The sequence below is a fragment of the Lygodium microphyllum genome, chromosome 30 (assembly GCF_053477565.2).
Source record: "Lygodium microphyllum isolate KBCC chromosome 30, Lygodium_microphyllum_v1.1.10, whole genome shotgun sequence".
NCBI lineage: Eukaryota > Viridiplantae > Streptophyta > Polypodiopsida > Schizaeales > Lygodiaceae > Lygodium > Lygodium microphyllum.
The window spans coordinates 19,896,741-19,921,523 of NC_141164.1; the positions used below are offsets into that span (position 1 = coordinate 19,896,741).

Here is a 24,783-nt window from a genome sequence, read left to right on the forward strand (position 1 = left end):
CGCTTTAAACGTCAGTATGAGGCCTATATCTTGTAGTACATTTGATCCTTTGTTCTCTAACATCCTACATCAAGGTTAAAGACATGCATACTAAACAAAATAGCCAATTCATTTTAAGCATTCATTGTGTAGCAGCTACATTCTACACATGACATTTCCAAACTCTTGATTGCAAATGTCTAGAGGCGAATTTAAACAAAGTAGTTGAAAGCTTAGATGGTTTTGCATTTGTGCCTTTACCAAGTCTTTGAACAGAACTATAATAATTTTATTATTATTCCTATTGGATATGAGAGTCTTACAAAAGAATGTGACCATAAAGCCGATAGTTTTGACCTTCAAGCGATTCGCAATAGCATAATTGGAAAATTACTTGGCATCCATTACAAGAACTTGTGGTCTAGGTTACATTTGTAATGGTCAAAAGCTAGCATATGGACGTGGTTGAAAGTTTGGGCAAGAAGAACTTTTTAGTGAAATAGAGAGGAAGCTTCGATCACATGCATCTTTTATGTATTTTGTGAAGAAATTGTGAGTAGTCAAATAGAATGGAAGCTTCACATGCATATTCTATGTACTAGTGGGTCATAACCAGATCTTAGCAAAGGCTCTAGACATTAAGTGCTATATGCAAATAAGATCACTTGGAGATTTGAAACTAACGGCACAATTTTCTTTAACAATTTGTATCTCAAAGCCGATTGGGGCAAATAAAACATAAAGATAAAGGCTTAATATGGTATTAGAAAGATGACTTGGAAGTTGGGACCCAAAGACAAGGAAAAATTTGGCCATTAGAGACTATTCTCTTTGACCTTTTGCTTTAGAAAATAAAGGACTTTGTTTAAGAGCAAGTGTTGATGAGATGGTTGGCACAAGGAAGGCGGGGGGATCTGAATTTCATGTTGTAACGCATAGAATGCGGCGTGTTGGGTTGAACGATGGGATGAACGTGAGAGGTGAAAATTATGGCATGGGGGTTTGTGTGATCTTGCAGCTGCCATGGACAAACGTCGTGGGTTTCAAACTCGGGAAGGGCACCCGATCAGCTGGCACTGGGCAGGCTGTAGCTGGATTAACGTGTCGGCAAAAGCACCCTTAATCAATCACAGTCGGCCATCGCCTTTGATCTGATCATTAAGTAAAGTCACTGAATATCCCGGTCGGCCACCTGACGAATCAGCGGGTATAAGCGGGATGAGATAAATGCAATCCTATGTGCAGTTGCGGCGTTTCGTCTCTTTCATCAGGATGGAGAGGCAGCAGCAGGTGGCCTCAAACAAGCTGGTGCTGGCAAACAATTATTATGGTGTTTTGCCTGTAGTTCAGGGAAACACCCGCTGGCTCGCAATCCTGTCCGCCCTTGCTATATGGTGGATTCTCTCTCTCCTGTACTACCCGACCTATGTGCAGCTACAGCGCAGGATCATCAATCATGGCGTCGGCGACGGCCTGTCATCAGCATCGAGAGGCAGCTCAGCTTATTCTTATAATAACAATCCTGTACTGCCACAATCAAGCTCATCTAGTCCTTTGACTCCTGGCGACGTGTCACATACTGCTGCTGCAGAGTTATCGATGGCGGCTGCAGGGGCTGTGACGAATTCTGTGATATCGTACCCAGCTGAGTCGATGGTCGATTCCTGCGCGGGAAAGTACATATACATGTATGACCTGCCGCCCAGGTTCAATGAAGGTATGGTGGCCAATTGCACGGGCTACAGCCGGCCGTGGTTCGACGCCTGCAGGAGCACTTCTAATGGCGGCCTGGGGCCGGAGCTGGAGCTAGACGACGAGGCCAGAGCCCTCCTGAGCCCTAATAATTCGTCCAACGACGACGACACTTGGTGGCCGCTGTGGCGCGCCACCCAGGAGACCATGCTGGACGTGCTGTTCCACGCGCGGATGAGACGCTACAGGTGCCTGACGGCGGACGCGTCCGAGGCGGCTCTGGTGTACGTGCCCTTCTACGCCAGCGTAGACATGACGAGCAACCTATGGGGGACCAGCGCGGCGGAGCGGGATGAGCTGGCGGCGGCTCTGGCCACGTGGCTGGAGGGCAGGGGGGAGTGGAGGGCGACGGGAGGCAGGGATCACGTGGTGGTGACGGGGAGGGTGACGTGGGACTTCCGCAGGGCGACACGTGACGGGGAGTGGGGGAATGCCCTTCTGATGCAGGAAGCGCTGCGGCAGGTGACGGCGGTGGGGATAGAGAGGGCTGGGGCGGCCATCCGGGTGGCTTCTGCCGAAGGGCGGGACCACACCAAGGAGGTGGCCGTCCCGTACCCGACCTACTTCCACCCAATGGAGGACTGCCACGTGGTGGTTTGGCAGGAGGCCATGCGGGCCCGGGCGCGGCCGAACCTGTTCTGCTTCGCCGGGGCTCGGCGGCCCGAGATAGAGCACTCTATCAGAGGCGAGCTCATAGAGCAGTGCGCAGCGTCTCGTCTCTGTCGGCTGATGGAATGCAGCCGCGGCCATAGCCACTGCAACAGGCCGGCCTCCGTCCTGGGCCTCTTTCAGTCGTCGTCCTTCTGCCTGCAGCCCCCCGGAGACTCATACACCCGCCGCTCCTTCTTCGATTCCATTCTCTCCGGCTGCATCCCCGTCCTCTTCCACCCCGACTCGGCTCACTCCCAGTACACTCTCGGCCACCTCCCCTCCGACCCCTCCTCCTACTCCCTCTTCATCCCCCACGGCCTCGTCAAGGCCCGCCAGGTCGACCTCGAATCCACCCTCTCCCGCATCCCGCCCTCCCGCGTCCTCCGCCTCCGCCAGCAAGTCATCGATCTCATCCCCTCCATCGTCTATGCCCACCCCGACCACTCCCTCCGCCGCTTCCGTGACGCATTCGACCTCACTATCGATGCCCTCCTTACCATGGTCCACACCAACGCCTCTGATCCATCACAGCAGCATTCCTATCAGATTCAAGAAGGTGCTGCTGCAACCGATGCCCTCCTTCCCATCGTGCACACCAACAGCACTGATCCGGCGCTAGAGCAGTCTCATTGATCAAGAAGCTGCTGATCCGGCTGCAGTACAACAAGCCGCCGAAGTATTGCAGAACAATTGACCCCTTGTCGATAGACCTAGTTGTGAACACTACACTTGTCAACTACCGTTTCCTCAGCATTCCAATTCTGAGCTTCTATGAAAGTTAATTTATGCAAACAATGGGGGATCAGTCAAAAAGCTGTCAATTCTACGATACAACAGCTAGCTACCCTCCATTCCTTTACAAAACATCAATAACTCCTTGTACAAAATACATTGACTAAAATCGATCGATTCTATGCTCGAGTCTTCACCCATGGACCATTGCATGTTGCGTATTATGTGGTGCATGATATTAGAGCCAAACCAATCTCTCTCTCTCTCTCTCACACACACACACACACACACACACACACATCAAGTGGCTACTCCAATTGTGAGCCACTTATTTACCGACCCACTCAATTGGGTTCAAATCTCCCTTTTTAAAATTCCTATACTAAATGGCCCTGTGAATGAAGCAATTGAAGTCAAGAAAATCTGAACCAATTACTAAGTTACGCCCATTTGCTCTCTCTCTCTCTCTCTCTCTCTCTCTCTCTCTCTACCAAAAAGCAAGCATAGATGCATGCCTCAATAGTTAGACGTGCATTTAGACAACACGTGTTTAAACATTTGTGTGTGATCATAGATGCACAATTAGCCATCAATATAAATGGGGGTAACTATATCTTCATTAAAGGCAACCCTTCTTTGGCAAACTATCTACTTGTATTTCAATACCAATGTACAAATAGACCCATCCATACATGTTCATGGTATATCTTATTAGTCAATGCATGTACATTCGCAAAGCAATTGATACAAAGGAGATGAGCTATATATCTGTTAAGTTTTGATTGAGATCAATTTTAACTTACCAAAATATCTAGTTGAATTTCAATAACCAATGTTCCTTTGATGTTCAAACTCACAAATAGGTCAATCCATATGTTTCATGCTTGACACATTGTTGTCATTTTATTGACATTTGTGAGATCCATATATTTCATATATGACACATCATCATCATATTGTTAGTTAATGTATGTATAATTAACAAAGTGAATTGACACAAAGGATGTAATATTTGCAAGAGTTATGTTAATGTAGACAAATGTATAAAACACAATGATTATTTACGATTTAGTCATATATTGAATGAGATCAATCCTTGCCAAAACGATCACTTCAATGTCCATATGAATAGAGATCAATCCCACTACTATTGTTGCTACTATGTTTATCATATGAACATCATCACTAATGACACAATCATCCTCATGTGTGATGGTATTATCATGTGTGTCTCTCGGACCATAACCATCCTCCTCTCCTGAACCACACTTATCATCATCTCCACTACCACAATCATCATCCATATGCTCCATGGCACCATGTACAACTCTAGATTGTGGTGAGATAGGGATCATGATCCACCATTTGTTATTCTCTACCATTGTTTAAAAGACAACCTATTCAAACATAAATAGAAATATATTAATTATGATACTATGAACAAGGCATAAGCAATAATTTTTATACATGTGAATATCATATATCTATATTGAATATATTCATATACCTACTCAGATTGTTGTGGTAGCAAAAATGTCACATTATTCTAATTCATTGCTATAACTTTTCAAAGTTAATGGTTATAAATTCACTTGCATGGCATTTGATTATTGCATTAAGACTTGTTTCCACTACATCCTTAAACCACTGACATCCAAAATAGATTCAAAGAAGCTTTGAAGGTAATCTTAATTAACTATTACCATAATAATCCTCTTCTCATCAATCTATTAAGTTTGAAAATGTAGACCCTCACACTATATAGTATTGAAAATTATGTGATTTATGAAGACAAAAGTAATTGGACAAGTATCCTAAAATTTTCTAAACAATTAAGACATGTAGAAAATTGCATGCACTTGCCTTTGGTAAGTGTCCTCAAGTGCACTCTTATTCTTCATTGTAATATGCATATTATTCTTCATAATCTTGTCATCAAAACACATGTAAGTCTTGTGCTGGTGTCAATCATGGAACTTCAAGTTAATAACTACTCCATATCTCTTCTCTTATATGAAGGGCCACTTCAAACATCTCATATATCTAACTCTAGGAGTATGGAATCAATAATGGCTTGTTTTGTAGGGTAAAAGCATGGTTAGGTGGTACCAAAATTCTCCTACCTTTGTGGTTGTGGAAAACTATTATGCATGGTCTAAAAAAAAGATAAAATGGAGACAAAGAGGAGAATAAAATATTATTATTATAGAATCAAAATTTTTGGTTGAAAGCATAGTTTGGTGGTACAAATAATGGTGTCCTTAACACCACTTGCCTTTGTAAATTGTGTGTAGAATAAACCATATTGTGAAGAAATGAAATATTTAAAAAGAGAGGGAGTGATTTTTGTATGTCCATTCCTTTATGCCCTTCATTATTTATACTATTTATGGATTTATTGCTTTTTTATTGTGAGAGGTAGTGACAACCCGTAAGGGGTTGCCGAGGGGGAGGGGAAGAGGAGGGTTGTGAGCTTGGACACACACACACACACACACCACACACACACACACACACTCTCTCTCTCTCTCTCTCTCTCTCTCTCTCTCTCTCTCTCTCTCTCTCTCTCTCTCTCTCTCTCTCTCTCTCTCTCTCTCTCTCTCTCTCTCTCTCACACTCATTCACTCTCTCCCTCTCTCCCTTCCCTTGACAATAGAAATCACCATAGCTTGCCCCCCCCCCCCCCCCCCCCCCCCTCACTCACACACTCTCTATGTCTATGGTAATGGAGAATCTAGTTTATAGTGCTTCCTGAGCTTTGATGAATCTTAAGATACAATCTTTGTCAGAGCTTTTGTAACCTCAATTGATGGACTTGATAGAACACTTATAATTTCAAGTGCTTCATCCAATGTGGCAATGGCTACCTCTCATTTAGCTGGCACATTCTCTATACTCATTGATCTATCTAGTCTCCTCTCCAATCACACAAAAGCAACCATGAATGAATATAAGGGTCTAGTGAACTCATCACCTTACCTTCTCCTCAATGTTGCAAAGTGAAGGCTTGATGGTGGCTCCATGATCCTTGCAATGCACCTCAAGCGAGCTCCACTTTTGTCACCTTAATTGCCACACAAGCATTGCAAAGAAGAAGAGGAAGCACAAGCTTCTCCATATTGGTCCCTCTCTCTCTCTCTCTCTCATACACAAGCAAGAAGCATGTAAGAAGAAGAGAGCTCTCAAGATTGTACACCCAAGAATGAGCCTATCCATTCACTTTTTGATTTTTATACATGGGGCTTGGAGTTCGGGCTTCCACTTAAGTTGGGTGCCCATCCCTCCTATTTTTCTCTCGATTGATCTTTCATAGTTTATGTATATATATTTAGATTACATTGACCATCAAAAAAGTGAATGAAAGCTAGTGCCTATGCCCTTGCCTAGCTACATGTCTTCTCGGTAGTAGAGAAATTTACAACTTGCATAGGTGCCATACCTAGCTTTCAAAATAATATTACAAGTAGTTGTATGACTATGGACTTTAACTAAAAATTATTGTACCCCTTGTACCCTTCGCTTGATTTGTACTTCTCATTGATTTTTCACCTTTTTCTTACCTTTTGCTTTGCCATTTTTTTCCATTTTACCATTAACATTATCCCCCTCCTAACTGAGTGCCAATCCCATGGCACTCTTCATCATCAAAGGTAGTATGCTTTAGCTTGCACCGAAGATGAGGAATGTGGGGACAATTATAGAATCTTGTGAGAAGAGTAGTGGCTATTGTTGAAGCTTGATTTGAAGGTTGAGGTTGTTGGGAAATTACTATGGGAATCAGAGTTATTGTGTGTGTAAGATGCTAAGCAGGAAGCGGTAATGTGGAGTAGATGTAACTCATGGAGTTAGGATCTCTTGGTGGAAGGCCATTTGAAATCAATTGGATTGGTTGAAGCTAGGCACCTTAGAGGATGCTTGTGTGAGGTTAAAATTGCAAGCTCCTAGGTTCACTTATACATGTATGGGAAAATCTCTCATGCTCTCTCCCTAGGGGAGTGCTAGTTTCTTTGCATACACATGACATATGTATGGATTAGGTGATGGGTACCTCAAGGCAAAAGCCAAAGTTTTGTTCCATATGTGAGGACCCAATTTGTATATAGGTTATGGTGTGATTATTATACCTAGGAGGTCCATCTTATAGAACATCTTATAGAACATGTAAGATACTATGTGAGTTTAAAAGAAAGGGTATTATATTTAGTAAAATTTACATGACTATATTTACAAAAGGGATTTTTAAATTATAAGTTTAAAAAAAATGTAAGTTTAGTAAAGTTTAAGCATGGGTAATTTTAAGGCCTTATAGCATGTAAAGAAAGGGTACTTCTTAATATCCTTTGAACACACATTATATGGATGATTTCTTATAGATGGACCCCTCGGTTATTATACAAGTGCACATTCTTGCATATTCTAGAAGATAACATGATGGCTTATGTTTGCCAATTATTGATGAAGTGGAAACTAGTTGATGGATAGATGATGAGAAGTATTGTCATTGTTGAGGAATAAAGTAGTCGATAAGGCATCAAGAGAAGAACCTTAAAGTACTGTGATGCCAATGGGACTTGTATTCATGGATGTAATGATGGAGGTTCATTTTAATGAATAGAGATTATAATAATAAGTAGAATGGTGTATTGAGTGATACTTGATTAATTTGCTAAGTTGTGCTTTCTATATTGCTATGATAACCATAAGAGATTGGAAGAACTTATTCAAGTGACTCAAGGAGATAGGTCTAAGATGAGGTCCCGTAGGTGTGTCCTACTCTTGATATACCTTGAGTTTACATGGGGGAATGTGAAGCAAGGCTAGGGGGTTAGGGACTGAGCTAGTTAACCAAGGCTATTAGGCATACCTAACTTAAGGACCCTAGAGCCCCAAGAGAGACACCAAGAAAACGGGGTTTCTACTGCAATAAAATCTATATTGTACTATCAAAACCCATCTCTTTCATATTTGATATGATCTCAACAAAGAAAAAATCGCGAACAAGAAATCTTCACACAACTTCATAGAAACAATTCTCCCATGGCTTTAACTTGAACAAAATCCATCAAGCTCTTCATATTCTTCATAGAATTCTTTAATAGACATAGAAAACAAGAATACTCCACTTTGAATGGAAAGATATCGCATACTATTACATTGTCTTTTGTAGATTTGGCGAGTCTCTGTCTCTGCCTCTATCTCTCTCTCTAGTACATCATATCCCTCACTACAATACTCAATAATCACTCACAATAACAGCTCTTTTGAACTTGCATTCACCTCTTTCCAAGGCTAGAAAACTTTTACAAAGTCACACATACATTCCATATAATACTTACATAGGCATATAGAGGATTTACAGAACATGAACAAAGGATCTATAAAAGCTCAACAGAGGGTTACACAAGGTCAATAGAAAGCATCCAACTCAACTAAAACCAATAAAAAACCATTCAATGAGCTTTCAAACAACCTTTAAATTCATCAATCATTACTTCATCCTTCCATATAGAAGAAAAATGGAACAAAACAAAAGCAAAATAGAAGCTATCAGAACCAAACAGAATCTGAATAGATCCTAAGAAAACATAATAGAACTTCATATCTGTACTGAAAAACATTATGAGATTATCAAAACCATTCTATCTTATCCAAAACATCCTCAAACCACTTCCAAAACAATCAATCATCATATAAAATCATCCATTTAGCCCACAAAAATAACAAAAATCAACCAAAAAATGCAGATCATTTGAGCATTCAACATATCCCCACGCTTAATAAGGGAGCATCCTCAGGACCTAGGAAAAACAGAATACAAGTTCATCAAAGAGCTCAACTTGATCTTCTTTAGCATCTTCAATAAACCAGCCAACCAAGACACCATCTTATAATATGCATCTAATAAAGAATACAACGAAAAGAAAACCGTTTATCCATTAACATCTCTTATGAACAATAAAATTCATGACCAATTCGTAAATGATAAAAGAGTATGCTTCCATCCCATCAATCAGAAAGAATCATGAACCACCATCCATCAGCTCCTCAATCAGGTCCATCTTCATCTTCAACTCCACATAAGAAGGACAATACACCACACATGCATCATAGAACATACACGAAACTCATACAAACACAATACCAGGTAGTTTGAATGGCACACACCCACAAAAAAGGGGAGAGAAAAGAAAAAGTTTTTCATTAACAAAAGATGATACAACCAAGAAAAGACTTCACTTTGAAGTAGGACAAAGATATTTCTATATAAACTGCATGCTAAGCTTTAGACGCTCCAGAGCTTTACTCTCATCTACAAAATACTGAGGTACATTCTGTAGGAACTATAAACATGTAACGTGTCCACTGGAACCCTCTAGGACACGTCTTAGCAGTCCATCGGAAAGGTTGTCTAGAAAACTCCACCCGGCACTCCCATGGAATGTTGCGGGTTTTGTCATCTAGGACTTTCCGCGTCTGCCACGTAACGGAGGCGTCCTGGCCGTTCCCACTAGGATCGACTGGAATTGTTTGGTCATTTTGCTAACAGCGACTAGCGTCAGACCTGATCGAACTACTTTACGCAGAACGCCTGGTCTGAAGCGGATTCATGCTGCACTTGGTTCAAGGAGAATGGGAAACGAGAGGGATGCAAGGCTCGACCTCTCTGCCAATAATTTAAATGCGAGAGATACCCTTTGCACAGGGTTACACGGCGTGTGCAAGGTTAATATTTACGGTACGGTTACGCGGAAATATTACATTCTCTCCCCCTTAGAAGAATCGAGATGTCCTCATCTCGAGATAAACTGGGGATATTGAAGATTGAGAGAGCTTTCATCCATCCAGGTAGCATCCTCTTCGGGATAATCTTGCCACTGGACGAGGCATTCTCTCAAGGTTCTAGATCTCAACTGTCTCTCCCTGACCATGGCCAATACCTTGACGGTGTCCCTCGCTGAGCTTGGGGCATTGCTTTCTGAAGTGACCGAGTTCATTACAGTGGAAACATCGGATGTTTCGGCCATTACCGTGAGTAGGAACAAAGTTGTTGACGTTATTTGTCCTTACCTTCTTTCTTTGTCCCTGATTGTGGCCTTGAACTCTCTTAACCTGGGGTCTGAATGCTCCTCCGCTTGGGTCGTTATAAGACCAATTCTTAATACTCCTTGGTTTAGCTTGCACTTCCTGAATTATGGGTGCCGCTCGAATGAGTGCATCCTGAAGATCTGATGGTCTCATAGATTCGAGACGGGTATTTACAGGTGGATTTAAGCCTGCGCAAAATTTGGACACCTGTTGTGTCGTGTCCATTCGTGGCGCATACTTCAAGAGTGAGACAAACTTAGAGTAGTATGCGTCAAGCGTGAGTCCTAACTGTTTTAGCTCATAGAACTCATTCATTTTCTGAGTACGATATGCAGGCGGCAAATATCTCCCTTGCACGGCTTGCTTTAACTTCTCCCAGGTAACGGATCCCTCTGAAATCCCTTGATCCTTGCACCATTGTTTCCACCATAGTCTGGCTTCACCGGTGAGTTTTAATTTGGCGAGCATGGCCTGATTGGTTGGTGCAGTGCCAGCGGCTTCGAAGTAGTCCTCCATAGATTCAATCCAAATCTCAGCGTCCGTCTGGACGAATCTGCCTCTCCCGTCAAACTCGGGTGGCTTTATCTGTTTGAGGAGGAACTTCTTCTCCTGGATCACAGTAGTACTTGATGTAGGGGGCGAATTTGGAACCTGTACCTGGGGTTGTGCCTGGCGTAAAAAGTTTTCTTAACGTTATTATATGATAATTGCCATTAGCTTATCTTTAGTTCAGCTAATTTGTAACTCATGAAGCAACTAGACTTTTTGCAACAACTTTGATGCACAATCGGATAGTGATAAAAGAAGTCCTTATTTATATTTATATGGCGTAGCCTCATACAACAACTCGAGCAATGATAATCCAATCATTACATTTAGTTTGGGGAAAACAATATAGTATTGGATTTGTCTACAGGAACTGTGTAGTAGTAGGGTTTTGGGTCATGTATCTTTAGGAATCGATAATTCATCGGAAGTTCGGGATATCCTTTCCGCTGGAAACCATACTTCCCATGGCGTCCCAATACCTTGATCCTATCAGCTGGAATTACACGGGTTACTTCCTCATAAACATATGAGTTTAATTCAACTCTACGACCTCGAATATGCAAAGTCGAATTCACGTGAGCTTCCACAAAAATGAACAGCTTCACGACTTTCAAATCTTCCAACCACTTGATCCTCTTCAAGTTGGTCTGTAGATAAGCGAACCGGTGGGCAGCTATGTAGTAGATTCCTGAAGACCCAGTCCATCTTCGCTCTATATATAGAGGTGATGGGTTATAAATATGCTCCAAGATGTTCATCATTCCAATTCTCTGCCTATAATGCGGAGAATGCATCGCAGTCATGAACATGATCCGGAACACCAAAAACTTGTTCCACGCCTCGTAATTCTGCAAGACAGTATCGAAGATGAGAAAATGTTTGGACAGGAACAATTTCTTTACTTCACTTCTAATGAAATCTTATGGAAACAATTCCATTATAAGTCGGCTCTGATACCAACTGTAACGTGTCCACTGGAACCCTCTAGGACACGTCTTAGCAGTCCATCGGAAAGGTTGTCTAGAAAACTCCACCCGGCACTCCCATGGAATGTTGCGGGTTTTGTCATCTAGGACTTTCCGCGTCTGCCACGTAACGGAGGCGTCCTGGCCGTTCCCACTAGGATCGACTGGAATTGTTTGGTCATTTTGCTAACAGCGACTAGCGTCAGACCTGATCGAACTACTTTACGCAGAATGCCTGGTCTGAAGCGGATTCATGCTGCACTTGGTTCAAGGAGAATGGGAAACGAGAGGGATGCAAGGCTCGACCTCTCTGCCAATAATTTAAATGCGAGAGATACCCTTTGCACAGGGTTACACGGCGTGCACAAGGTTAATATTTACGGTACGGTTACGCGGAAATATTACAAAACAACACATGCTTTCCAGCAAGATAATGAACTTGATAGGAAAAGCTTGTGCTAAGTAATATAGGACATCCATTTGAGCAACAGTCATGTCCACATTTGGATTGATGATTAGCTGTGGGATACTCTTTCGAGTATTCAGGAAGATATCATGTGTGATACATAAAAGACAATAACTGGGTTTCATGTGAAACTAGCTCATCCACAAATCCAAAGACAGCTCTTAGAAAATTTGCAAACCATATATTTGACCACCCATCCTCTAGAGGTGCCAAACCCACATTGCCTAAGGAAATGTACAAGGCAAACCTTTGCTGATTATACCTAATCCAAAAGGAGGGGGGAGGTGACACCAATTCAAAATAGTGAGTAAAGTCATCCTACACATAGTTCATCACATAGCTTAGCAGAAAACCCATCACACAGCTTAGCCTTCTGCTACAATTGGTCAAGCTCCTCATTAGAAGATAAGATAGAAGAAACTACAAGAGCTGGAGGAAGAATAGAGAGAGTAACAATTTTCTGGTTCAACTCTTCAATAAGATTCTTCTGGGATTCAATAATGTCTTGGGAATGCTGCAATTGACCCTCACAAGTACCCAACTTATGAGCTGACTCAATCATGTCCTCAAGAGTTGCATTCTTTTCTTTAGTTAAAGACACATTCTTAGCCTCCAAGGTAGCTACTTTAGTTTCTAACTCTTTGATTTGGGCTTGTAGGGAATCTATCAAAGTAGTAGCTTCAATCATCTGTTTATGAATGTCATCGAGGATAGCTTTTTCATATGCCAAGTCCACCAAAGATTTGCTCAACTGACTAGTCAGAGAATCAGTCTTGTCTTGCAATGAATTATAAACCCCCGTGTAAATAGATTGAAGAGAAGAAATAAGGGAAGTCTCCAATGTAGATTGGACACCAAAAATCAATGGGGAAGGTAGAGATCCAACAAGCATCATCTGTAAAGAAGAGGGAATCTACTTATCTAGCTATCCATCCCTTTGAGAAGAAAATAAGTTAGGACAAGATAGGAATGAAGGGAGGAAACTACTAGAAACAAGAGGGATAGTGTCAAGATGATCTACAAAACTGAGACTTAAGAGGAACTAGGCAGCACAGGGGATTCACTGGTAGTAATAAGGAGACGTCACCTACATGCAAGAAATATATGAAAATACCCCTTATTTACCCCCTATTTATGGGACATTACCTTATAAAATGTACCTTCCTTCCCTTAAATAACCCCCATCCCTTACACTCACGTGGTACCATACAGTAAACCCTAGTGGACCCCCTAAGCTAGGCAGCGTCGTGGTATGTCTGTGTTTAGTTTGAAAAAACCTGGGAGGGGGCTCATCCTCCAAATCGAAATTGGGTTGTAATGGACGAGGAGACGGAACAGAAGGTGGAGGCTGAAGAGGAGTAGGATTAGCCACTAGGAGGCAGGGCAAGAGTAATAATTTTTTTAAGAAAGACCACCATAAGAAACATTATTGCCTTGACCTTTTCTAACTCTCTCAAAATGTTGATCCATATTGGCTAGCATGAATGCAGCCCAATTAAACTTGGCTCCCTTAAGGATCTGAATAGACACTATGAAAAGCTCATTGGATAGAGATTTAAAAGCATGCTTTCTGGACATGAATCTATCTTGGAGGAACTGACATAGGTGCCTCCACATCGGAGAGGAGATATGAGTGACAAAAACCCCAAAGCTAGTAATAACTTTGTTAGACACCAAAGGGATAGATGTCTTCATTTGAAGAAGTGAAAGGATCTCCTCGCTTGGTGGTCAATAACTGATTGCCACTGGGTACAAAGGAAGTTGAAAGAGGAAAACATAATGCATCACTGATATTGGCAGTGGAGAGGCACAAGCATCAGTCATAGACCAAACCAGACTATTTTTTGTATGATGCTAGGAAAGAGTAGCAGAGCTTGTTGTCCCCACTGGTGGAAATTTAAGCGCTACAAAATGAACGGAAACCAACACGGCGAATACAATTTTCCTCCAAGAGAAGGGAATAGTCATGCACTGGCAATGGCACATGATGCTGGATCACAATCGGGGGAGTAAGATGCCATTCAGACTACACAAGATATCCACACACACACACTCAACCAAGAAAAATAAGAACATTCTTGCAAAACCTAAACAGGCCACCACTAAGAAAAATAACAGGAAAAAGAAACGGAGGAACAAGCAAGACCGGACCAAACTTCCCCAAGCAATCCACATCCTACATAAAAAAATTCGACATGACCTAATCATGCAACCGAAGGCTTCATGCCATGCAAATAGTTAGGCACCTTGAAACCCTGTAGTAGGCACTAAGAAAGAACAAAAATTCAAACACACCGTATCCTAGACACTAACCAGACTCAAAACAAAATCACAGATTCAAACCATCAGAATAAATACAGACAAATATGATCGACATATTTGATTTAAGAAATCCCAATCCCACAAACGTTGGCATATACCTAAGGTGCAATGAAGTGAGCGGGTGATTGCTACCGAATGTCTTTTAACCAATGAGAAATTAAGTTGCAATTCATTAGCAATGAAGCCCTTAAGGCATGGTGAATCAAGTGTGCATCCCAACCCTACTGAGACTGATTTGACTGACTAAACTAGGGGTCTCTATAAATGCATTTCATTTTTAGAAATTACATGATCTTTGGCGCAAAGTGCATGCATGTGTGACTTTGGGGATTCATTTTTAATTACCAAGATTAATTGTGTTTGTAGCCTATGTGTGTGTGCATTGTGGATTGATTTTAGAAAATTAGATGGGCTATTGTGTCAAAGTGCTCATGCAATGACAAGGGTTCCTTTTATAGTTAACGGTTGGGTTCATTTTAGTTACAAAGTTAGGAAAGTGATTGTGTTAATTTTGTGAGTGCAAGAATTAGGTCATTTTTATTAATGATTACATGTGTGTTATTGTGCACGTGGGAGATGGAAAAAAAGAAAAAAAACCTGACAACGTGTGGACACCCCGTAAGGTCTGAAGCACACAATTCCTTGCCCAAACAATCTACAGGAGAGAAAAATCCACGAGTGAAAACAGCAGTGCGACTAAGTAACAGTCGACCTCTTTTCAAGTACAAAAAAACCAAATACTAACATTATGGTACAAAAGAAAAAGATAGGGGACATGACAAAAACTACAGAAGGGTGGTCCCAGAGAATTGGGAGGCTTCTTACAAGGTTTTACGGACCTTTAGATAGTGCTAAGTAAGAACCCGATCCATACCATTTTAGGGGACCGGAATGGGACTATGCCCCATAACAGAGAGGTTGAGTGGCACATTTCTCTTGTTTCCCATTCTCTTTGAACCTAATGCAGCATGGATCTGCTTTGGCGTGGGTATCTCTGCGTAAAGTAGGTTGTCTAGGGCCCAACACTCGAATGCTGTCAAGAGACTTTGACCACGATGAACCTGGATTTTAGATCTATCCTAGTGGGTTTGGCCAAGAAAACATTCCGTTGCGAGGTGGACTTGCGAAACCCTAGGCAACAAACCCCAAAACATTCCATGGGAGTGCCGGGAAGCGATGCTTAGAATCGTTTCTCGATGGGCCACAAAAACATGCTTGGACAGCATTAGGCAGGTTATAGTTGGTATCAGATCCAACTAATGTTTAAAACAATCAAGACAGGAATAAATCAGTCGGGGGAGTGAGAGTGGTGCTTTCACTAGAAAATATTTTTCCTTTCACTCACTTGTGGATTGTTGCTGCTACCAGACCTATGAGGCATGGAACAAGTTCCTCGTATTTCATATCATGTTCAGGACGGCTATGAACTCCTCAAGTTATTGCAAACAATCCAACATGATGGGGGACTTGGATCGACTCTACAACCCTTCATTGTCGTATGTGGAAATACATTGGACTTGGAGCGTGGGTTACTGCTCCCCCAATACATATTAATATTCTGTCACTGTAGCTGAATCCAATAGGGAATGATTAACCTGGCACTGATGTATCACTTGAAAAGAAAAACATCCCGGCCAATCTCTATCTACTCCCGAATAATTGTACTTGTGGCTTATGCTTCTTTATGAATAAATAAGAATTTTATGTTCATTCGATTTGTTGCATTGTTGTGATGGAAAATAATGTGTGCGTTGATTTAAGTTGTGTAGAGATGTGTAAATGCAATCATAACGCAGAAAGTTTAAATTGGTAACTAGATACAACCCTAAGTGCAGAACTAGAATCATGTTTCCGTAGCACTAAGCCCGGCAGAGACACAAGAGAAGAAGTTTCTTCTCAAACAAATTAAACCACCAAAAATTAGCAAAAAAGGGAAGGTTGTTGAACCCGATTCCAAAATACGGATTGAATCCATGGAGGACTATTTCAGTGCAGCAAGAACATCACCTGTAAACCATGCCATGATTACCAAGCTCAAGCTCATTGGCGAAGCTAAGCTGTGGTGGAAGCAATGGTGTAAAGACCAAGCAGTCATGGAAAGCACAATAACTTGGGATAAACTAAAGGAAGCAGTGCAGGGAAGGTACATGCCACCTCCTGCATACAGAACTCAGAAGATGAATGAGTTCTTTAAGCTGAAACAATTGGGCATGTCTCTGGAGGTGTACTACTCGAAATTTGTCTCCTTACTGAAATATGCCCTGACAATGAGTATCCCCCAACAAGTTTCAAAGTTTTGTGATGGGTTGAACCCACCAATGAACACTCGGTTGGAATCAATGCGTCCTTCAGATTTGCAAGATGCATTGATAATAGCAGGACCTATTGCCCAAGAAGTCTAGCCGAAGTCCAAACATTGGTCTTACAAAGACCAAAATCTAGGGATGTTGAAAGCTCAAATTAAAAAGGCATAAGGACAGAGTCAAGGCAAACAAAAAAGGCTAAGAGCAAATGTAATCAATGACTTTGTTCTCACTCAAAGAAGTGATCAAAGCCTGTGTTGTTTTCACTGCAATGAACTTGGGCACTTCAAAAGGGAATGTCCCAAACTTGGTAGAGATTATTGTCAAGGAAAATTCAATGGCTAAGCCAGGGCTGCCCGTGGTCACAATCGTGCAACAATGGGAAGGGCAAAAACTTCCAATATCACCACTAAGGGAATCAATGAAGAAGAAGACCCATCCATGGAAACTGAGATTGAGAGGGCATTTGTTCATGCCACTCTCCATAAAAAGGGGCTGAACTGCCAATTCTCAGTGATCCAAACACCATCGGATTACTAGGGTAAGAAATTCAAAACCCCGATTGACTGTGGCAACACTCATTCTTTCATTTCACCAGCTTGTGCAAGAAGGTTAGGGATAGCCACTATAGTTGCACCCACTTTGCTTGTCGAGCTAGCAAATGGGTGAGAAATCACTTGCACTAGACAAATTGATAAGGTGAAATTCCTACTCGGAAACAAGGCCACATCTGTTAGGTAATGAATCTAGGAGTCCATGAGTGCCTATTCAGGATGGATTGGGTAATCCCCAATGATGCTCACATCCAATGTGGAAAGGGTCAAGTCTCCTTTCAGAATCCTAAGGGTGAGCTAGTTACAACACAAGGAGAAGTAGATAAACCAAAGATCCAGCCAACTAAGGCAACACAATAGTTCAAGGAATAAGAAAAGGATTACTTGTCTACCTGATCAAGCTAAAAAAACTGAAATCGATAAAGGACACCAATGAAGAACCATCATGGTTAAAAGAGTATGTAGATCTGTTTCCAGAAGAATTGACTAAATTACCACCACCTAGGGAAGTGGATCATGAGATCAAGCTAATATTAGGAGTTGCACTAGTTGCAAAAATCCCTATAAGATGTCCATTCATGAAGCTATTGAGTTAAAGGAACAACTCAAACAGCTAGACCAAGGGTACATACGCCCCATCAGTTTTCCTTGGGGGGCTCTAGTCTTGTTCCAAAAGAATAAGGATGGTACACTTCACCTTTGCATCGATTATAGAGGCCTAAACTAAGTAACCATCAAGAATAAATACCCCATTCCAAGGATAGATGAGTTACTGGATTGATTGCAAGGAGCCAAAATCTTCTTCAAGATTGATTTAAGGTTAGGATACTATCAGATTTGCGTCAAAAAAGAGGATATTCTTAAGACAACATTCAATACCAGATATGGTCATTTCGAATTCATAGCAATGTATTTTGGTGTAACGTGTCCCCCTGTCCACTTGTAGGACACGTCTTAGTAGCCCATCGGGAAGAGGGTCTAGAAAGCGCCACCCGGCACTCCCAAGGAATGCCACGGAGTTTGCGATCTAGGTCTTCACTAGTCTGCCATGAAGCGGAAGCATTCCGGCCATTCCCACTTAGGACCAACTTGAATCAGGGTTTTCCTAATGGTCAAGTTCCTAGGAGGTAGCTAGCAAACTACTTGTGTAAAAACATCAGGGTCGAAGCGGATTTATATTGCACTTGATTCAAGGAGAATGGGAAACGAGAGGGATGCAAACCTCGACCTCTCTGCTCGTAAGGCATAGTCCCATTCCGTTCCCCTAAAACAGCATAAATCGGGACTCTAGCTCTATAGATTCTAGATCATTGTTACCTCGCTGTCAATTTCCTTTGAGAGAAGTTCCCGGCCAACCGGGACCACCCATTCATAGGACAGACCCAGGGTCACATCCATTGCACTTTCCTCAGGTTGCTTTAGTTATCTAATTACCTACCACATTTAGTAGACAAGCAAAAACAACTTCCTTAATTAACCAATTAATCACTAGTTCCTTCACGTAACTTAGGCACTGACATAGAAAAACAATGTCAAACAAGTTTTTTTTCAACATTTGATCTTTATTTATCAGTCTTTGGAATACATCAAATAATCTGCCTGAAGGCTATTTCAACAATCCTCAGGGATCACTATTCCAAGTTCTGCCCGTTGACTAATATGCGGGCCTCGAGATCCCATCTCGAGTCAAGTCGGCCTCTTGTGTAGGATTCGGAGGCAAGGGATTTATGGCCAGAGCCTCCCCTGGCACCCAAGCGTCCTCCTGCTCCAAGTAGCACCCACGGAGGGACCTCTCGTGGTGGGTTCGGTCCACATACCCGGCGCGGCTAACAACCCCCTTGGATAGGGTCAGGCACACAGTCAGAGGTAACTGATATTGCCTCTCCCTCTAGGCTTTCAACCTGAAGCATTAGTTAATTTTTTTTGGCATTAGTTCCTTGATCAAAGAAGTACAAACAGTGCTCCTAAGTGTACAAACACAAGCACTCCAGTGGTCGTTTATACGGCCAACTGCTAAGGTGTAATTCCTTCTCCTCGAATACTTCCAGCATTCGGTTCTGGATCAATCGCGACTTGGCAAGATCCCAAGGGTTTCGTAAGTTGAGTTGCTTGTTTACCCCTTTTTCCTTGGGTTAGGGTTTATACCCTGTTGACCCAAATTGTCACTACCTTAGGTATCCTTAAATTATAGACAATAAATCCTAGGCAACCCCCTTGTCCTAACTTGATTGGTCAATTGCTTCCTAGGAAATTCATAATTTTTCCCAACTTGGCAAATCAGTCCAAGAGTAGTAGAATAACTACTCAACTTCTAGAAAAATTAGACTTGTACTTAGGACTCGCCAAACTTGGTCCAAGGAGTAGCAATACTATTTTGTGATTTAGACACAAGATCGTACGGTATTGCAGCTTGTGTCAGTATCTGACTTGTGGGATTATATATTTCTTCGTATGATCTTTCTTGATCAAGAATACCTTTGATCAAGATAAGGGGTTAGGAATCCTCTTGACCCAACCCAATCTTAACCCTACTAGGCTGATAACGCTTTGGCCCTAGGGTTCCTAAATTCATACAAAAGTCTAGTATTTGGTCAATTGATCCTTAGGGTGAGAACCCTAGATCATTCTTGCATGGGCGTTTAGCTAACCCTAACATTCCGTGAATGTGGATAGGACCTTTGAGATCGGAAATATTAGGTTGGCATCTTAAGTGCGATACTAGGCAGAATTTTAACATAGCTTAACCCTATCTAGCACATTGAGGTGTTCGTTGTACTAACTATTTACGCCTTTATGAATCCCATGTGAGTTACACAATCACAAGTGATTTACCTAATTGATCTAATTGTCTTACGACAAGAGGTGATCTTTCCTTAGAGATGCAAATACTTTCCCTAAAAGATGTAAATGATTGCAAGATGAAAGAGATGTATCATTCCATGCGAGTATGCAACTTCAAACCATAGACCTTCTGCTTTTATGCAACTTATAGTGATCTTTCTTTTCCTTGCCCTATGCGATGATTTAATCCGTCCTTTTTCAATTTACCCAACCAACTATCATCGCATGCAAATTGCAAGGTTCATAAATCCTTTCCATGCATTGCAACCACTTGGATATCATTTAATGGACGTCTACGATTATCTTATACACGAGTCACAACTATACATAGTATTATATGCCCTGTCCTATGGGCGGTGCAACAAAGATGCCATTGCACAATTCCGTCTTTTACTTATGCATCATACGTTCAAAATTTCAACTACCCTTCCACGGAAGTGCAAGCAATGGCAAATACTTGACATGCAACTAAATTTTGTAAATCGGGCAAGCAAATAAATTTCCCAATGTATTTAAACTTGCCTACGAGAATTAAACATGCTTAGTGCATCCTTTTCATGCGGGAGTATTATCGGAACCTGGGCATTAAGAATCGGGGCGTTTTCCACTCACATACTCGGGGTGGAAGCTCCCGCGTGTGCTCCTCTCGACTTTTGCTTAGGAGCCATTGGCGCAGTATACTTCGACTCCGTGAACTCTCCTTGCTCTTTATCCGATTTTCAAAACTGGCTATTAGGTCGAGATTTCTCCCCTGCTCAGAAATTGGGCCTTGCAAGACACGGTTTTTAAAAACCGGGGAAGGCACGAGTAAACAAGGCCTATGAAAGCTTCAATAGAAGCTTCCAATAAAAAGCCTTTGTTTACAAGCAGATGACGTGGGGAGAGAGTGATGATTGGGGAGATGATGACGATGGAGGTGAAGATGACGACGATGTTGAGATGACAAGCTCAGCACATGCGGACATTGATGATGGACCGCCTGGTTAGATGGGTCCACAGGTCTACACTTAGCACGTCGGTGGTTATTATAACTCTCACATGGCCACTGACTCATTACTTATTATATTCAGGTTGTTATACCTATTTACAGCTGGCATAGTTATAGTGCCAGTCGACTAGTGTAGTAGTCGGTTATGCATTGTTTGACTTAGTAGGCCACTTTCCTTTATGTTGTATCTTATCTATACTTTGTGTAGATTATAAAGAGTGTGGAAGAAGAAGAAAAAACTAGCAAGAAAACGTTTTGGCCTCCATCTCTCTTCTTGTCTCTTGAGTGAGCTTCTCCTTGTGCATTTTATGTGTGTTTGGCGCAGCATCTTGAGCAAGTCTGCCCACCACGCGATTCTTGACATGGTATCAGAGCCGTGCTACTGAAAGAGGTTGATTTCAAAGGTTGAAGCGAAGAAGAAGCAAGGTTCGAGCAAGCAAGCCACGAGTAAGAAGCTCTCCCATTCTTCCACTCTCTCTCTTGGATAGTGCCTGTGGAGGCACCGGAAGTAGGGTCGAGCAAAAATCTTAGATTGCAGTGAGATTCGGTGTGCGCGAAGAGCGCTGTATATTTTGCAAATAGGCTCTTCAGGGCTTTCCCGTAGTTATTTTGGGCATCTGAGGCCGTTTTAGGCCCTGTTTTAGAGCTGCAAGGTTGCGGACAATAGTTTCAGGGACTGTGACTTCGACTGTATTGACCGAAAGTGGATGCGCAGGTTACAGATTTCAGATCTGTAAGTTCAAAGGTGTTTTCCAGTGAGTAAACACAAGGTTTATCTGCAAACTGGTTGCAGATTGCATGTATTGTTGAGCAGACAGTGAAAAAGGCTGTCTGGTGTATTGCTATGCACTACAGGTCAAGGGTTGCAGAAGATTTGCTTGCTGTTTGGTATTAATTTTGTGATAATGGCAAAGAACACTGGAAGCCCCATCATTGAGAAGCTCGACAAGAACAACTACCCTTCATGGAAGTTCCGTGTCACGAACTTCCTTATTGGAAAATGCCTCTACGAGTTTGTTTCAGGTGAAGAAAAGGAGCCGGAGGTGAGTGATCCTCCAACTGCAGAAGAGACAAAGGCACGAAAGGAATGGAATGCAAAAGACAAGAAGGTCATGTATTGGCTATCTGTAGTAATTGACAATAATATGCTGGGACATATTAGAAATGCAGAGAATTTATATGCAGCTTGGACCATACTTGAAAGTATGTTTTCGGTAAATACAAAGGCACGAAAGATTCAACTCAAGCAAGAGTTTAATACATTGAAGAAAGGGAAGATGTCTATCAATGAGTATGCACTGAAGGTAAGGAGCATTGTAGATGCATTGGTAGCAATTGATGCAATGCCCGATGATGATGATTTGGTGTCGTCTATCTTGGGTGGACTTAACAATGAAAAGGCTTGGAAGTCTTTTGTAACTTCAGTATATGTTAGAAATCCATTTCCAGATTTCGATGAGTTGGTCTTCCTTATGATTACTGAAGAGATCAACATGCAGAGTGAGATATCTGAAAAAAGTGGTGAACAGGTCCAAGCTTTCTACTCCAGTTCAGGAAGGGGATGTGGCAGGTTCTCTTCAAGAGGCCGTGGTACAGGACATGTTAGTGACAACCAGCAAAACAGATTGAATCAACAATTTGGCGATATGCAGGTTTGAGGAGATCATGGTAACTTTAGAGGCAGGGGGAGCTTTAGAGGAAGCGGTGGATGGCAGAATAGAGGCTCTAACAACTCTGGTATTTTGTGTCACTACTGTGGCAAAACAGGTCATATTGCAGCCCAATGTTATGCTAAGAAAGATGATATTCGCAGTGGTAAGTTGCAGCAAGGAAACTATGCATCATCTTCATGATAGAATGAATACAAAAATGAACGTCTGTTTGTTATGCAGCATATGCTGAATGCTATTATAGGAAAGGGAACGCATGACGATGTTTGGTATGTTGATTCAGGTGCATCCAATCATATGACCAGCCATGCAGAATGGTTTGAAGAGATGCAGGATTTGCAAAATGCAGGTTATGTGCAGACGGGTGATGATTCATGTCACCCAATTTCACACATTGGAAAAGTTTCCTTGTCCTTGCATGATGGTAAGACAAAGAGTCTTTCAGATGTATTACATGTGTCATCTATTACAAAGAACTTGGTGTCAGTCGGTCAAATGGTAGAGCAAGGGCTGCAAGTCAGATTTAATGCAAAGGGCTGCTTTGTAGAAGACTTCAATGACAAGTGCAGGTTGGTAGCAAAGGGAAGTAGAGTTGGACGTATGTTTACTCTGGATGCTGGAATTCCTACTATGAATGCTAAAGGAAAATTTGTTGTTGCAGATATTGAAATTTGGCACAAACGCATTGGACATGCAAATGTACAAAGGCTGAAATTAATGCAGACCAAAGGGTTGGTTACAGGTTTGCCTACATTTAGAGTTGCAGAATCTCATAAGGTATGCGAAGCATGTCAGTTTGGTAAGTAGGCAAGACAACCCTTTTCACATGACAGAGATGTAAGCAGAAATATCCTTGATGTTGTGCATACAGACATTTGGGGGCCTATACAAAATGTATCTCTTGGAGGCAGTTCATACTTTGTCACATTCATTGATGATTGTTCTAGAAAGCTATGGGTATATTTTATGAAGAAAAAGAGTGAAGCGTTTGAGCACTTTAAAACTTTCAAGGCTGCAGTTGAAAGAGAAACATACTTGAAAGTAAAGTGCTTGAGGTCAGATGGAGGGGGAGAGTATCTCTCAAATGAGTTCAGTGATTTTCTGAGGTCTCATGGGATAAAGAGACAGTTCACATGCAGGTATACCCCACAGCAAAATGGGGTTGCAGAAAGGAAAAATAGGCATATTACAAAAGTTGCACGTGCCTTGATGGTTGAAAAGAATATGCATAAGCATTTTTTGTCTGAGGCTATTCATACTGCTGTTTATATTATGAACAGAACTCCCACAACTGCAGTTCATGGTATGACCCCCAAAGAATGTTTTACAGGTAAGAAGCCTGATGTCTCACACTTGAAAGTGTTTGGCTGCATTGCGTATGTTCATGTGCCAGATGAGTTGCGGAAGAAACTAGAACCAAAGGTTGAAAAGTGTGTCTTTATTGAATGCTCTTTAGAGCAGAAAGGGTATCGCTGTTATAACCCTGTCACATGTAAGTTCAGAGTGAGCAGGAATGTCATCTTTGATGAAATGAGCAGTTGGTATGCATCTACTGGTGATGCATTGGATGATGATGATGATCATGACACTCATGTACAGGCTGAAAAGCAAGAATCACGGACTCTTAGTGGAACAGAGACATCATCTGGTAGTCCTTGGTCTGGGAGACTAAGGAGTACCTCTACATCTTCAGGTGCATCTAGTAGCACTACAAGTCAAGTCAAAGGAAAGAATAAAGCATCAGATGGCATTGATGCAGTTCTTGATGGAGACTCCAGTGGCTCGGAGAGCTTAAATGATGAGCTTGGTATTCCTTCTGTCAAGACACCAGGTATACAGAGAGCTCATAATAATGTAAAGGCTCCATTGAGTGATCCGGTGGTACGCAGTTCTAGTAGGGTCAGGTACCCTATTAAAAGATTTGG

At 41.9% G+C, this 24,783-nt stretch overlaps 1 pseudogene; it reads left to right on the plus strand.

Moving 5' to 3' along the window:
• Nucleotides 1-1,177: 1,177 nt before the first annotated feature.
• LOC148009604 (putative xyloglucan galactosyltransferase GT13 pseudogene) lies at nt 1,178-3,357 on the plus strand (annotated as a pseudogene).
• Nucleotides 3,358-24,783: the final 21,426 nt, after the last annotated feature.